We start from the raw sequence: 15808 nt of genomic DNA, 5'->3' as shown, positions 1-15808 counted from the left end.
GGGAGGAAGGTGGGGGGAGGAGGAGAGTTCTGAAGGTGGTATAATTTTTTTTTTCTTCTTTTAGGTCTGTTAATAAACTTCTTTATATTCTTTCAAGTTTGGTGCCTGTTTTGCATTTCTCCTAATTCTTATCTCACAGCAGATAAACAGTAATGAGTATTTTGGACCAAACCACTACACTAAATTGGTGTTTCTGCCTGGTTACAAACCGAACCCGCGACAGGGGTGGTTCGGACGGTCAGGACGGACGGTGACGAGAGCTCTCTATAGTCTGATCTTGGGACATTGTGGTTTTTGTGGAATGGAATGGAATGGAATGGAATGGAATGGAATGGAATGGAATGGAATGGAATGGAATGGAATGGAATGGAATGGAATGGAATGGAATGGAATGGAATGGAATGGAATGGAATGGAATGGAAAAGAGTGTGTAAGAGTGGAATGGAATGGTGAAGTCCTGGTTACAATACAATAAATCATCTTCTGTACTGAATATTCTAATTGTCACTAACCAATCTAATACAAGATACAAATCCTATAGCATTTCCATACAGCCTATAAGAGTTCTTATATTACCATAGAGTGTTACATCTTAACTTCTAAAAACTACTCTTTGGACCCGTTCTGCTGAGCTAGTAGGGTCTGCTCTGACCCTTGGACCTGCCTGCAAGCAGAGGGTATTGTTCCATCAAGAGGGGATTACCTTCAGTCGGCCATACCATTGTTTTCCAGTTGTTCAGTAACTAAGACTTGGTATTTCAAAAGTGGCTTTCATTTCGATGTCGCCTGTAGTTTTCATATTCCCAAAATCTTTTGTCAGGCAATCATATTTATAAGGCTTTCCTGTTTCATCTTCCCCAACAGTGAAGTAAATGTACCTTCCCCTGGTAAATAAGACAGAAGAGCTGGTGACAAATGAAATGGAAAGCTAAAGTTCTCAACAAGATTTTTCAGTTTCGGCACAATTTTTAATGATAAGGTCTCTATCAGACTATTCATGTACCCATGGTGACTGTCAGAGAAATGGAATGTGCAGTCTGGCGCATTGCTATCACTTCAACATTAGAGAATTTCTTCTCAGCATACAGTTATCAAATAACATATAGTTATTTGAAAACTATGATACTACTATCTCTCTGGCATAGCAGCTGTTTTAGCACTGCATTTAGCACAGCATTTCCTTTGTGCTTGTATTAATTATTGTATTTGTACATACACTTGAGTTACTGACAATGAGGACTCTGTCATGTTTGAAAGTGGGTGCAGAGGAATTCTCTATATGAGAGGCAAGCCCAAAACATCACTTTCGGAAAGGGAGGAGAGCATCTGGCAAGAACATTGCACCTGGTGCAAACTGGGAACACAAAGCAGCTGACTGTGAAAGATCGTATTTATACAAGAATCACTAAAGTACTTCTCTGAGTCCCAAGTCCTGACCTTGCTTCAACACTACCCTGGGAACTGTTCTGAAGCCTTCTCTCACCTACCAAAAGTACAGTCAGCCCTACTGTCCCTTACAATTATTTTGCTTTGTGAGATTACGTCAGAGAGTTTCTGGTCTGACCGTGACCTTTATAAATATTCCAAGTATTCCTTTACATTCACACACATATGAGTGCTGATACAGATGTTTCTTCACACATTTGCTCTACTATTTGAAATACTACTTCTCTACATTCTCTATTAACTAACAAAAAATTCTTCTCTTTTAGATTTGAATGTCATCTGTAGTAAATTACATGTGATCCTGGCTTGCTTCAATTTAATTAAATTTGGGGGAAAAAAAAAATAGTCACAAGTTCCTGAAATCGAGTCCCCAGTTAGTGTGAGACACAATGTGGGGAGTTGGAACAGAGACTCCTTTGACATCCTCCTTCTAGTATTAGACAGACCAGTGTCTACAAAAGACTGTACTAGGGGTAAAGTTCCTATCTGGTAGTCTTGTAGTGGAGACACAAGCTGCTACAGACATACAGAAACTCAAATTTCCTTCAATGGAAGTTTGTCTCAATAAAGACTGCAGGAGCTTTGTTTATGAAGCAATTAAAGAGTTTTTAGGCATTTTATCAATCATATCACATTCAATGCGTGCTGGTACTTGTCCCTGCACACTTTCCATGGGCAAAACTTGTCAATGGCTCTTAAGGAGTTGTCATTCACGAACAGTTAAGAGGAAATGATACTCGAGCCTGGTGCTTAAAGAAAAAATGAAATTTGCTTGATTTTAGACTTAAGATGACCTGACTTTTTCCCCCCCTCCTTTTTGGTATCTACCCGATGATTTAAAAAATAGCTTTGTTTTATACTGTATTGACCCCTCTATAATTAACACAAATATATGAAAATCTCATTGTGAGGTTTTAAAAACAGCTGCTTCTTTTATCCAGAGTTAAATTTCCCATTACTCTAAATTTTAACCATTCATCCAAAATCATATGTTATATAAAAACTGTATGCATACTGTTAATATATTAATACATATTTATTATGTTTTCTAAAACTCCCTTTGTAGATATAAGATGTGAAGTTAAAGAACTGATGAAGAAAGATATTAAGTCCTGCCAGCCAAAGGTAAAATACAATAAACATTATAGATCACTGCTGTGCTTGAATCTCCTATCCAGTAGCAAAACAGACAACCTAGTTACACAGGCTTCAAAGTATTTAAGATTTTGTGTTACAGGCAGGCTTGAGTCTGACAATGTTTTGATTTCCATTTAAACAGAAGCACTGGATTGGATGAGTAAGAGTTCTTTTTAGTTCTAAAAATTATGTCAAGCATTAATTTTTCACTGTAGGATCTCCTTTCTGTAATGAATAAATAAGCATGGAAATCTGTGCTAGTAAACCTCAAGGAGTGAAATCCTAAGTCTCTGGCACCTAAATCAAGAAAGGCTTAAAATGCTGGAATGCTTTTATAGAAATTTAAAATATTTAATTTGCCTCCTGAACATAATCTTCCATTAAAAAAAAAAAAAAAGAAAGAAACAAACACAGTGTAATTTTTACTTTAATTAACTTCATGGATTCAATTCAGCAATTGTATTACACTGCCTGTGAAATCCCATTGACCCAGTGGGAGAGGTCTGTGCAACTTCTGCCACAAAGAAGGTTTTTTGGCTCACAAGTACAATGGGTAGTAGAACGCTGGCCAGTCTGAGATGCAGTCTTGTTTTTGTTTTTTTTTTTTGAGTGGCTGATCTGTGAGAATGGGGGGGAAAATTTTTTAGGAGGCAGAGTATTTTTTCTTATAAACCATTATGAAAATTCTGGCTTGGTTTGGGGTCATCAGTCACTGTCTGAAAACATTCCTTAGGTTATGTGTCCTCATTATCTTAACCTATTCACCATGAAAAACCCCATGACTTTCAGCTAAAGGAATTCTTAATTATTACTGATTAGCTCATGAGTCTTAGACATATTCCAAAAGCAGGTGTCTTGATTTTGTCTGACTCAATTTTCAATTTTGTGAGTATTATTTTATTGTCCTCAAATTGTTTCAATTTTAGAATTTTTTTTTCTGGGTGCTGATATGCAATATTGCCCTTGGGCACTACCTATTCATTATCATTTCCCCTTTCAATTTATGTACACAGATAAAAGAAAGTTACCTGGGCATACAGTGCAATTAAAGCACGTTTTTTTTAAGTCTTGAGGAAAGAAATTATGTTTAATTCCCTGCCCCTGTTGCACCCTCAAAGACAACAGGCTCATTTTTGTTGTGCTTTGAATGTATTAATTAATTAAGAGCATAAATCTACTCCCTTTTTCAGTCTCATAAAGAATCTGCTCTCTATTTAAGTGAATCTAGGAGTTCTTTTCCCCTCACTATGTGTATTTGGTCTTGTTTCAAGCAAAATTATAGTGATAATGGTTGCATGCCTGTTGGTTCTGTAGGGTAGGTTGGACACCATTTTTATAACCTTTGAGCTATATGAATTTCAGACACAGAGGGATTTTGGCCTGATGAACAGTAGACATACTATACTGTTTTCGGTGAAACACTGTTGGGAATCACAGTTAATTGAAATCCACAAATGGATAAAATATACTTAGTAATACAGACCTGAATTCAGTCAAATGATGCAATTTCTGTTATTATTCTACTCCGGATGATAGAGAATTTTCAGGGTTTTCCTCCTTTGAAAGAAACCACTCCACATAGACATAAAAGATCAGGCCAAATTTCTTAATGCCACTTAGGAAGAAGGCCAATTTTTTATCACAGTAATAGATTAAGCTCAAGTGTTTACTTTTCAATCAATTCATATTGATTCAGAAAACACAGCTAGTTAATTGCATATTCAGTCCTACTGGCCATTTGTAGCAGCTGCTTGTTATGCTAACCGTATATCAGCCTGAAGGGCTACATTTTCAAAGCAGCATGCACAAATCCCATTAGGAGTAACTGGGACTGACTGTTAATGTGTAACCTTTCATGTGCCTGCTTTTGAGAAAAATTTTACCTGAAACCCATAGGTCTGAAACTTTCCATCTCTGTCTAAACAGCAAGAGCTTGTAAAGCACCTGGTGAAAGATTTGAGGCTGTGATCCTGACACACACTGGTGGAGCCTAAGTTCATTGACTGCCTACTTCCTGCTGCATAACTCAGTGACTAAACAGCCACTCAGGGGTTTGGCAGAAGCCAGTTTAACGTGAATGGGACCTTTGCGGACCATTTTGTTCGGTCATTCTCTGGAGCAAATGCCAATATGGTTGAGATCTAAAAACTTGCTGTTCCATTGTAATAGGATATGCATTTAAATTAGAGCTCTGTGAACTAAAGGATACTCATGTTAGCATCATTTTCTGTAATCCAGTGGAAAATCTGCAAACTCTGAATGGCTGGGCCTGAAGGGCTTAGAGGCAGGATGAAGGCTGAAAAAGAATACCATGCATTTAATGTAGATATTTTGTTTCTACTATACCACTAGCAGTAAAACATTGCAAATAAATCCTATTAGATTTCCCTCCCTTCTAAAATATAATTTCCACAGTTATGATTTCAGACAGATGTTGTTTCCAAAGTTTGGATTTAAAAAACATTTCTTGGAGGACACCTGTATCAGTGCTGGTGGTTTTTTGTTTGGTTGGTTGGTTGCTTTTTTGGTTTGTTGGGTTTGTTAGGTTTTGTTTGCTTGTTTTTTTAACTTAATTTATCATATATGAAAAGGTGGATTTCCAGTTACAGTTTAGCTCTTGAAAAACTGCTTGATTTATATTAATCTTTAGATGCTGCATTCAGCATCTAAATCTGAATTTTTCACAAGACTTTTTCTCCATGTTTTTTCTTCATTAAAGTGCTTCACTCAAATAAAAAAATAAAGGAGGAAAAAAGTAAATACCTGTAATATAATTAAGGTCAGACACATCAGAAAGATTCGCAAATTTTTGTAAACTGGTGAAATTGGTTTTTTTTTTTGTTTTTTGTTTGTTTGTTTGTCTGTTCTGTTTTTGGGAAAGGGGAAACAGAAGGAAGTAGGAGTGAGAGCTGAAAATTTGCTACTTGCTGAACAGGTGAGTTATGCATGTCTCTGGGTATATTTCTCCCATCCTTGTAGTACTCCCAAACCAGACTTCCAGTGCCACTTGGTCCCAGTTGGACCATCTCGTCTTCAGTGTTACACCTTCATGATTTGGATTTTGGCAATGCCCATATATGTTAACAACTTGAAAAGGGTCTAAGGACAGCCTCAGTGGAAAGGAATGTTTAATGTGCCATCTGTGGGTGATGCCCATGGCAAATACTTCACAAGAGTGCTGTAAAGCAAAGAAAAATCAAAGAAGAAATTAAACAGAAAAAATGATACATGAGAGACTTCCAGCCAACTTTGACATTGAAAGCAACCAAAAAATATTTTACCTAACTGCTAAAATATCATAACTGAAAGTAAGGGTGGCTATAAATAAGTTTGCTTAAGATTATACGTTAAAATATTTTCTGGATTTCAGGAGAAAATAGCATTGCGAGCAAGTCTTTCCACATCTTTATGAGTCTATTTTTAAGATACATATTAGGAAGAGGAAGTGAAAATCAGGAAAAGCATTTTATCTTTTTTTTATTCTTGCATTTGATTGTATATATAGTCTCCTTGTGGGATAATCTTGTGGTAAATTAATTTAGGACAATTCATGACTTACTACATCCAGAAAGTGTGGTGGCTAATTTCTACATTGGCTCAGTGCTATTCTCTGTCATGCATGCTTTTTGCAGAACAGACAATCGATGTTGTAAGATGTGTCAAGGTAAAAATGGACACCGAATCTGCTTTTCAGTTTTTTTATCAGAATATTTTTCTCCTGTGCAAAGAGGAAGTTGAAATGAAAGTTCTACACAAAAAATTGTCTGCATTCTATTGTTTCTGGTTTTAAAATCCTCATAAGACCTGTGCTGATTGCTCGAGTGTGTAGCATTAGGAAACTTTGTTTGCCCCTTGGTGCCTACTAACTCAAAACTTACTTGTACAGGTAACCAGTTGGAAAAAAGTGCCTGTTTAAACATATGCAAATGCTAATATGTGATTTGAACTTTGTGCTTAGGTGATTTTCTATGACTGAGGTTTCTTTCATTTTTGCCCACTTCCATCAAGTCACAAGAAGACAAAACTCAAGGGAAAAAAAAAAGAGAGGTATGAAAGACTAGTTAAGCTTGCAAATAAAAGATATTTAATCTGGTTTATTAACTGCAATTATGCATAGTGTTCTCAGTGTTACTGACATGATCTTACTTGTGCATGCTGCTATCACTTTGCAGTAATCCACTTAGTAAATAACTTATGTTGGGTTGAAACAAGGTAAAATGCACCATGAAGAATTGTTAAAGAATGGTAAAGCTCACACAGTGAGGTTTCTGGTTTCAGTTTTGTTTCAAAATTCAAGAATAAAACCAGAAGTAGCAGGAAAATTAATTTCATGGCCTTTCAGACCTTGATTACCTTGACACCTCTGTCTCCCAAGTTGTATGAGTCTCTTGTTCTGTTCTGGGAGTTATGTTAAAGACAAAATTTTCTGAGTAGTGGATTTGGAGCAGGAACACTCTCCAATGCAAAAACAGAAAAAAAAAATGAATCAACTTCATCATCTTCAGATCCAAATGTCTTCAGGTTTGCTCTCCATCCTATAAAATGTGCAATATGTTTGAATGTATCTCAGTATCTGTTAAGACAAAGTACACACAACTGTTTTCAAACTCTTATGCAAGAAATAGAAAGCAAATAATTAATAAAATGCATAATTAAGGGAAAAATACAATTTTATGTTTTAAAAAATCTAGGGTTTAAAGGTTTGTTGAATTTGGTTTTAATGAGCCATTTACTTATTAATGTTTCATCTTAAGGCTGTATAAATACACAGGTGTGATCTTTTGCCACAACTACTTTTTAATGGAGTATCTTATTGATTTTAGGTTATTAAAAAATCTATGATCATTTGTTTTCCTTCCTATTGAGTTATGAAGTGGGTCAATCTGAAGCTAGAATTTTTTTTTAAGCTGAAATATGTCCAAGCACACACACTTCAGCTCAGAGAGTCCCTTTGCACTCTGGACCTTTCCACTACCTTTGTTATTTAGTAAAGTTTTGTCATATTCATTGAAAATATGCTGATGAAACAGTTTTCAGAAATATCACCATCATAGAGCGAATAAATCTATGGATATGACAGTATAGAGTGGGTAACAGAAATTTCAGGGAGTGTTTTTCTGTTAGACATCTCTTGAATAACTAAATAGAAGATTTAGTACACACTAGTAGACTGAAAGGACTAGTTCATAGCATTAAATATTAAAAAAGCAGCAGCATCTTCCTTTTCATTGAAGATTTTTGGGGGAAAAGCTTACTCTAAAATAAAATCTAAAATGATTAATAGAATCCCTGTATCTATACACACACACAAGTATTTTCTCTGTAGATAACTATTACAGTTCTTCTGAAATGAGGAGCTGCTTTTCTTCTGGTTAAATATAGCCTAGAATAAAAATCTTTTCTGTGTTTGAGTATTTCTTCTGAAGGTTTTCTGCATGATCACTTTTTAGAAGCCTTTGTTTACTAAGAAGTGGAATTCCTGGAAAACCAGAAGAGATAATTTGAAAATGACTTCACATTGTTAATGATCTCTTTGTAGGCATAAAATTTGGCCATAATATTTTTAACTTAAAAAAAAAAATCCGTCCAGGAGAAAGCAAACACTTCATTAAGAGAAAGTTAGAGAAAAAGCTACTGAACGAGTCTTCTTGAGGTTTTGTTTGTTAGTTTGTTTTAATCTATGTAAACATCAGAAGTCTTCATTTGTAGAGGACTTTCATCGTGCTGTGAAAAATTCATAATATTAGTTTGCCATGGCATAAATGATGTTCCCTCCTTACTAGCTCACAGCAGCCCAGTCCATGCTTTATAGAACAGAACCAACTCTTGCACAGTTAAACATTACTGATAAGACTTGCAATGATGTTGTAAGCACTACTTTGCAAACAGGGAGATATCTTCCTAACAAGTGTTTCCAAGTTTTTCCATACAGGACTCTCTACCTGACAATTTATATTGCAATTATTTTGCTGAGTTCATAGTAATGTCTGTGCTTCACACTGTTGGAAAAGATGCGTGAGAAGGGCATGACTGTGGGCTAGAAAGGTCATTCTGTTTAAGAAAGATGAGGTGTTTCCTCAGTGGCTCTGGAGAAACACTCTTGGTTCTAGAAAAATTATGTTTAGCAGGTAATAGTATCAAAACATGTTATTGTACCAAGAAAAAGAAGCTATTTTTATTTTTTCTGAATTTAGATGGAGGAAATATGTATATTTAGTTTTTTAAGTAGCTGATTCCTGAAATCCTTTTTTCTTTCTTTGAATTTTATTTAATTTTTTGTTGCATTTGCTTTGCTTGTACAGTAGGCAGCAGTGCCTAGCAAGTGTAATTATTGTGTATTTCTGGTTTACTTAAAATTTTGATTCAATCAGAATCCCTAAATCTGACAACCTATAATCAAACAAAGGGAGTACTCTAGTAGGTGGGGATTAACAGAAGGGAATTAAACTGTCATTTTGCAACAGCAAATTGCAAATTTAGACCAATATGAAAGCCCATTTATGAGTCTCTCAGTAAATATCCTTTTTGTTTTGTCTAATTGCTAGTTTGAATGTATCAGACTCATCAATGGGATTAGGGTTAATAGATGTTTGGTCACGCATAACATGCAGAGGAGGAATCTGATACACACACACACAAAAATTGCACTTAATGAGCTTAGCAAATGTTTGCCATATTTTTAATGAACCCTGGGGCTGTCATTTAGAAATGCTTAGCAACTGCTTTTCCATCCTTGAAAATAGAACAACTGAAGGACATTAACACTATGTACACCATAAACAATGTGAGCTATTTAAAGATACCAACTGGGAGGTGGGAATGATGACATTTTCTGTGCAGGAGCCAGTGATACTTAACACTTCATGTGTGTGTTAGATCTCTCACATCCCAGACGGGCATCTCTAGTTTCCTACAGGGAATGAGTGTGAGTGTTTGAAGAAGATCAAATAACTCCATGAGGAGGTTTTTTGTTGTTGTTGTTTGTTAATTTGTGGTTTTTTTCCTTAAGTTAAACCTCTTTTTCACCCTTCTCATCTTGTTGCCAAATACTTGCAGGGAAGATTTAAAAAAAATCTTTATAATTTTCATCATCTCCTTCTGAGCTTATAATTTCTGTCTTTGCCATTAAGTAGAATGCTTGCTTAAACAAGTGATGTGGCAAAAAATGGGCATACTCTGGGGGACTGATTGCACAGTAGATTTAATGATCCATTCATTAACCTCTGGGACCCATGCCTAAAACCAGTGCAGGCTGATTAATGGGGAATTATTGGAGCAAACCATGTGTCTTGTGGTGTAATTATTTTGACTGGACGTAACAGAATCAGGCTTTCCTTAGGGAAGGACTTGACTTGATATAATAGTGCAAAAAGTGCCATTCATATGAATTATGTCTAGAAGAAATTAGTTCTTTTAAGACTTCAGTTGCCATAGAGGCAGTGGATCTAAAATTCTTTGTCTGCCCAGAGAAATCTTTTGAAACATCAGCTCTTAAGGCCTTGGATAGGGAAAAGAATCTGAAAACTGAACTGGCCTTTAAAAGCTTGCTGCTGCTATCAGTCAAAGCAGACCCTGCTATGTCAAGTGAGTAATGCTTTTAAAAATTTGAATAGCTGAGAAAAAGCACTATTATTAGTTTACAGAGTTCAGAGATGTCACCAGAAAAGGCTGTGACTACTGAAAACTTGTGTTTCAGTTAGTGGAGTTTTAGTTAATGTAGCAAGGAAGGGTTGCAAACAACTTCTGTTATACTCAAGTGAATGTCTTGGTGCAAAAGCAGAGAAGGTTTGAAAGGGAGGCAAAACAAGAAAGGCCTCCAAACTTCTTTTATCTAATGGTGCAAATGTGAACATAAACAGTGTTGAAATTCAATAACTATTCCTTTAATTTGCTTGAATGGTGTTGCCTACATGAGCAAGAGGAACTAAGCTCCTTGTTCCTCATTCTGCTTTTAGCTCATACATTAACCTACTTGAAACTGGAGAGGGAAGTATGATGACTATCCTCATCTTAACTTTGACTTTCCAGCATATGTATTTCAAAATATTAGAAAAAATCCTTTTGGTTTTTCATTTATAGAAAATTTTATTCAGAGAACTAAATAACTCTGAAGTTCTCCATTGGTGTGCAGAGATATTTTACTCTACTGTGCAATTAGTTCAAACCCACAATTTCCTGGAAATGTTTTTACATAAGAGTGATGCTATGCCTCATACAAAAGTCTTTGGCTCTACCTCAAATCTCTGTGAGGAGGCCCTCACCATACAAAGAAAACTATGCTGTTTCATACATGTTTATGTGAAGTAAATAACTGAGCTCTGCAGGGGTTGCTTGAAAGCAGAATAAACTCTTGGAACTGCTATGAGGCAGTATGGCCATTCACAGCTGCACAGACTATGGATAGGGGATTTCAGACTGCAGCTCATATCATCCATATCACTGGTAGTGTAGTTTACATGTTTTACTACTTTATTTCTAATGTGTTTTATTTCTCTTGGACCAATTTATCTTAAATTTTCCCACCGATACTTTCATATAGGAATTTTACAACTGAATAGCAAAACCTTCCCATTTTTTAAATTGTTCAGGGTGATTATTGGTTTATCATACTTAGTAATTTAAGACTAAGCTTTGACAAGATAACTTTTCATGCGAAATAGAGTGTACATTTAAAACATAGTTCAAAAAAAGTTTTCCAGTTCATTCAGGAAAGAAAAGCTTTTCGATTTACACAACGGTGAGGAATAAAAATACAGTTTGACACCAAATCTAAATTCATCACTGTTTGAATTGCGCTGAATAAGAGATATCAAAAACATAATAAATGCCTGAAAACTGAAAAGGGCCCTGTTGATAGAAGAGGCATGTTCAGGAAGGATTGGACTGTGTGGCACAAAGGAGGAAGCAGATGTTGAGCTGACTGGAGAATGTCCATATATATGAAAAACATAAATCTCTCACCCAAACATCAGGACTGTGAGGGAGTAGATAATGTGGGTGTATCAAAGTAAAAGACAGTGAGAACAAGCCTGGGGGAGACCAGGAATGTTTCTTTGAAAACTTGTGATTTCTGTAGCTCATTCATCTGGATGCAAAATCATACAAAATCTATTTTCTCACTTCATCATTCATGATGAGGAAGGTTAGTAGTGCAATATGCTGCTATTTTGAGTTGAATTCTCTGCAGGACAGTGGGAAGTGGTCCAGCTTCCTGCCTGGACCCTCATGTAGCCTCTACAGAAGTCACAATGGGAGGCAGAGATGGTGATCGGACAATTTGTACCAACGCAAAAATATATTTATTTTATCTCCCCCCACTACAGCCTTGTAAAAACCCAAGGAAATTACTGCAGGTCTTCAGATCTGAGTCAGTTCTTTACATGAGCATGGACAAAGAGGTGGTTTCTTCAACAAAGTAAATACTTCTTATGCTGGAAAAGTCATAATAATTTGGCTTCAGGCACCTGCACTTCTTGTCTTTAAGACTTTGGGAATGGTGTAGTAGCAGGTACTGCTCCTGCATATGCATGTGTTCAACTATGTGTGCACATTGAGAGTAAAACCCCAAGAAAGCTCCCCAAGTTTGTTGTGGGGACTCTCTTACCTGACAGTCTTATGTAAGATTGATGCTGTTGTATTGGTCAGCATGAAAAATAACCTGTCATCAGTACAGAACGTGATGTGCAGAATATCAGTGTAACTTGAAATTCATAGCATTTTAACACCTGTTTCCATAGCTACAGTGTAATCTAGACATCTGAGAAGCCAGCCTGCCTTTGCCAGCCCTGTCATTTCAAGGGAAATAAATTAAGGAAGCTGATCACAAGCCTGGATTATACAGCTTCTTTAAAGTATAGCAACCAGACCTGAAAACTAACCAGGAATGAACATCATTGGGACAGAATGGATAAAACCCATTTCCTGTAGCCTTTGTAGGAAAACTTGAATGTAGCCTCCTCTATATCTTTTTTTACTTCTCTCAAGCAATATTGTATGTTATACCTGGCAGTTATATTTGCAGGACCATATTTCTTGATTTTTGAGAAGTTGTACCATATTCTTAAATGAAGCTTTAAAAAAATAAACAGATGGAAAAATGGGAGGGAGCAGGCGTAGGAAGGAGATACAGTTAAGTGAATGCTAAAGGGCAAAGCTTCAGTGCCAGACAGTTATTTGCATATGCACAATATGTTTCTGTCTAGAGGCATATTTTCTCAAAGTCTGTGTGTGTATTTCTATGAGTCTATATTTATCTGTATTACTGGCAACATATGTAGGGCTATGAATAGAGTTGGGGTGTTTGCTGAATGATTTATGATGCTGCTTAATTTTTTTTGCTTTAAATACACCCTGGTTTTGAGAAATGATCTTCTATAGGTAGGGAAATTGGAAAGAAATACAGGCATCATTTATTAAATACAAAGCAGTGGAATCCACAGAGCATCCTGATATATACATATTTGTGCTTATAGGGCAAATATATAATGGGTATGCATGCGTGTTTTCTGGGCCAATTCATTTGTAAAATGTTTAACAAGGAGATGAAAGCTGTCCTGGTATTTGCAGGACTGAGGAGCAATGCTACAATGCAAAAGGTAATTCTCTGTGGGCCAGATTTGACTGACAGAAGGGATCAGAGGTTTTTTTAAAAAATCATGTTTTGTACCCAACAGTTTGTGACATCCCAAGAGAGGGCGAAGAGAAAGCTGTATAAAGGTTTCATAGCTGCTATCTACATTAGATAACTGCCCTGGTATAGCACTACAAAGGGTCTATGTGGGTAAATATTTGCCATGATCCTAGAAGAGTGACTGTATTACTGCTGTGTTTGGCAAATGGGAATACCACGTATGTCTACAGTACAGAGTGGAAATGCAGTCCTGACTATTATGTAATTTACCAGCAAGTAATTTATAAAGCTACTTATATTACTTACATCAGTAAGTAATGAAATAAACAAGAAAATTTGTGTGACTTTAAGTAAGTAGAGCCTTGTATCTATTATTTTAAAGACAAAATACTTGTTTAGTTTAGCTTCTATGAATAGGTCATTCTCCTTGTATTGGCTAATGCAAGCACATAGAATGGCACTGTAATGCCATATTTGACTTTTCCTTTTATATATAACACCTTACTGGTGAGACATGTCCTAATGAACTAAAATAATATCATTTAAGCCTGAAATATGTCTTAAATAATTGAAGGATGCAGCCAGACAAAAACAATTTTTCTGCTCTTGGGCATAGTGTTTTTTTTTTTTTTTAATTTTTATTTTATTTTTTCCTGGAGGTGGATATAAAGAGGCATGATACATTGACTTCGACCTGTCAGGCTGAAGCTATTAGTCTGCCAAACCAGTGATCCATAAGCTAAAGTGTCTCAGTACAAGCCTTGACCCAATAAGCTGAAATGTCTTAGTAAGAATTGTCATGGAATTTTCAAAGAATAATAAAATGGAGTCTTTGCAGTGCCTATGCAATTAATAATTCAGTAGTCTGAAAGGTCTCTGGAGATACTGCTCAAAAGTAGTAAGTAAATAATACATTTTTAGACATCTTCTTATTTTTGTGGTTCTAAAGGTGTGGAGTTTCTTTTTATATTTCCTGGAAAGTTTCCAGGCAAAATAATGTCTCTGAAACTGCATTAGCTTGGTATCAGTTCATAATTCGTAACAGGAAGAGATAACCGTTTATTAAATAAATGATTTGGAATATTCTTTCCCTTTTGTCCCTTCAAAAAAATCTTAATTATGACTCATATTACATTGCTAAATATATATTTGAGGCTTAATGGGGTTTCAGATTAGGCCAGCAACCCCATTTGTCTCACAGTTTAATGCTCAATTAATCTTACTGCAATCTTAGTTCAAGCAGTAGATACTAAAGATTGCTAAGGGTTCTTCTCAAGATGCTGTGATGACACTACATCTTGGTAGAAAGAAAACAAGGGCAACAGATTAGTAGTCGCAGTGTCTCTGTGTAATTGTGATACAAGTCTATTTTAGAACAAGATTCTAGTCCAGTACTTGGGATGACATTATTTCTCATAATAAACTAAGGAATGGGACAGCAAGATAGGTCCAAGTGAAAGTGCTGACATTGTTAAAAAAGAAAACGGGTATACTATCCATCCAAATATAGTGTCTCTTAATTTTGTCCTAGAAATATATACAATGAAATAATGAACTTGTGGGAACAAGGAGTCATATTTGGAGACCAGTTTTATGGCAAGGTGGTAACATAAAACAACACATGTAAAATATTTTAATCCACACTGGTTAATAAATAAAAGTTCTGGAAAATATGAGTTGGAAAATTTTAGTTAAATAATTGTTAAAATCATAAAGATAAGGAATATTCTGTGGCATTCAATGCTCCAGATACTGATAGTGACTAAGAATGTACATACTCATCAAAAAAGATCAGAGAAATTGATAAAGTCCAAGAAAGGCATTAAACACAGGAACTCTCAAGTCTCAGCTATAGTCACCAGAAACCATGAAGATCTTGTTTTATTTATTTTTCCCTCTGTGACTGCTCCTACTTGCCGACAGATAGGATGCCAGGCTAGGTGGAGCCTTGATCCAAGATGTGACATTCTCATCTAGAAATTCTGACCCTGTAATTTTTTATGTTTACCTTCTTTTAGATTTGCATTGCCACAGAAAGAAGAATCTGGGTATATGAATGCACAAACAAAAAAAATGTGGAAAAATGAGAGGAAAAAATAATCCTTTTTCATGCAATTAAGAAAGAGGACAACAGAGATTTACTGCAAATTCAGATCCTAATGTATCATTATTCTTTAGAATCTACTAGACCCACTAGTTCACTTGAAACAGTTTTGAAACCCTAATTGTTGTGCCAGACTGAGTGGCCAGGGCTTCTAACTTTTCCTTAAAGAGATAACGCTTATCAATGCTTGGATTATTGCATTGCTTTGAATTGTGAGCATATCCCAAATTTTGTGTTAATAGTCTAGATAATTACATACTAAAGAATGTAGTAACCATTTAATGCCAAAAGACAATTTTGAAAAGGAAAACAAAAGGTAAAAACAAATTGAATAAAGACAATATAGATCTTTTTCACTTAAGACCTAATTCATAGAATCAAATAATTGTTTAGTTTGGAAAAGACATTTAAGATCCAACTTGAAACCCCATACTGCCAAGTCCACCACTAAACGATGTCCTTAAGCACCAAGTCTACCTGTCTTTTAAATA

The 15808-nt window shown here is 35.7% G+C and overlaps 1 long non-coding RNA gene across 1 annotated transcript; it reads left to right on the top strand.

Moving 5' to 3' along the window:
- Nucleotides 1-1794: 1794 nt before the first annotated feature.
- On the top strand, nt 1795-6612 carry LOC108448913. Its single transcript, XR_001864996.1, has 3 exons — nt 1795-2571; nt 5465-5518; nt 6542-6612. It is a non-coding gene; the product is annotated as an uncharacterized LOC108448913 (long non-coding RNA).
- Nucleotides 6613-15808: the final 9196 nt, after the last annotated feature.

This window comes from Corvus brachyrhynchos, unplaced genomic scaffold (assembly GCF_000691975.1).
Source record: "Corvus brachyrhynchos isolate BGI_N302 unplaced genomic scaffold, ASM69197v1 scaffold399, whole genome shotgun sequence".
Taxonomy (NCBI): Eukaryota; Metazoa; Chordata; class Aves; order Passeriformes; family Corvidae; genus Corvus; species Corvus brachyrhynchos.
This window is presented reverse-complemented; position numbering and strand designations above follow the sequence as displayed.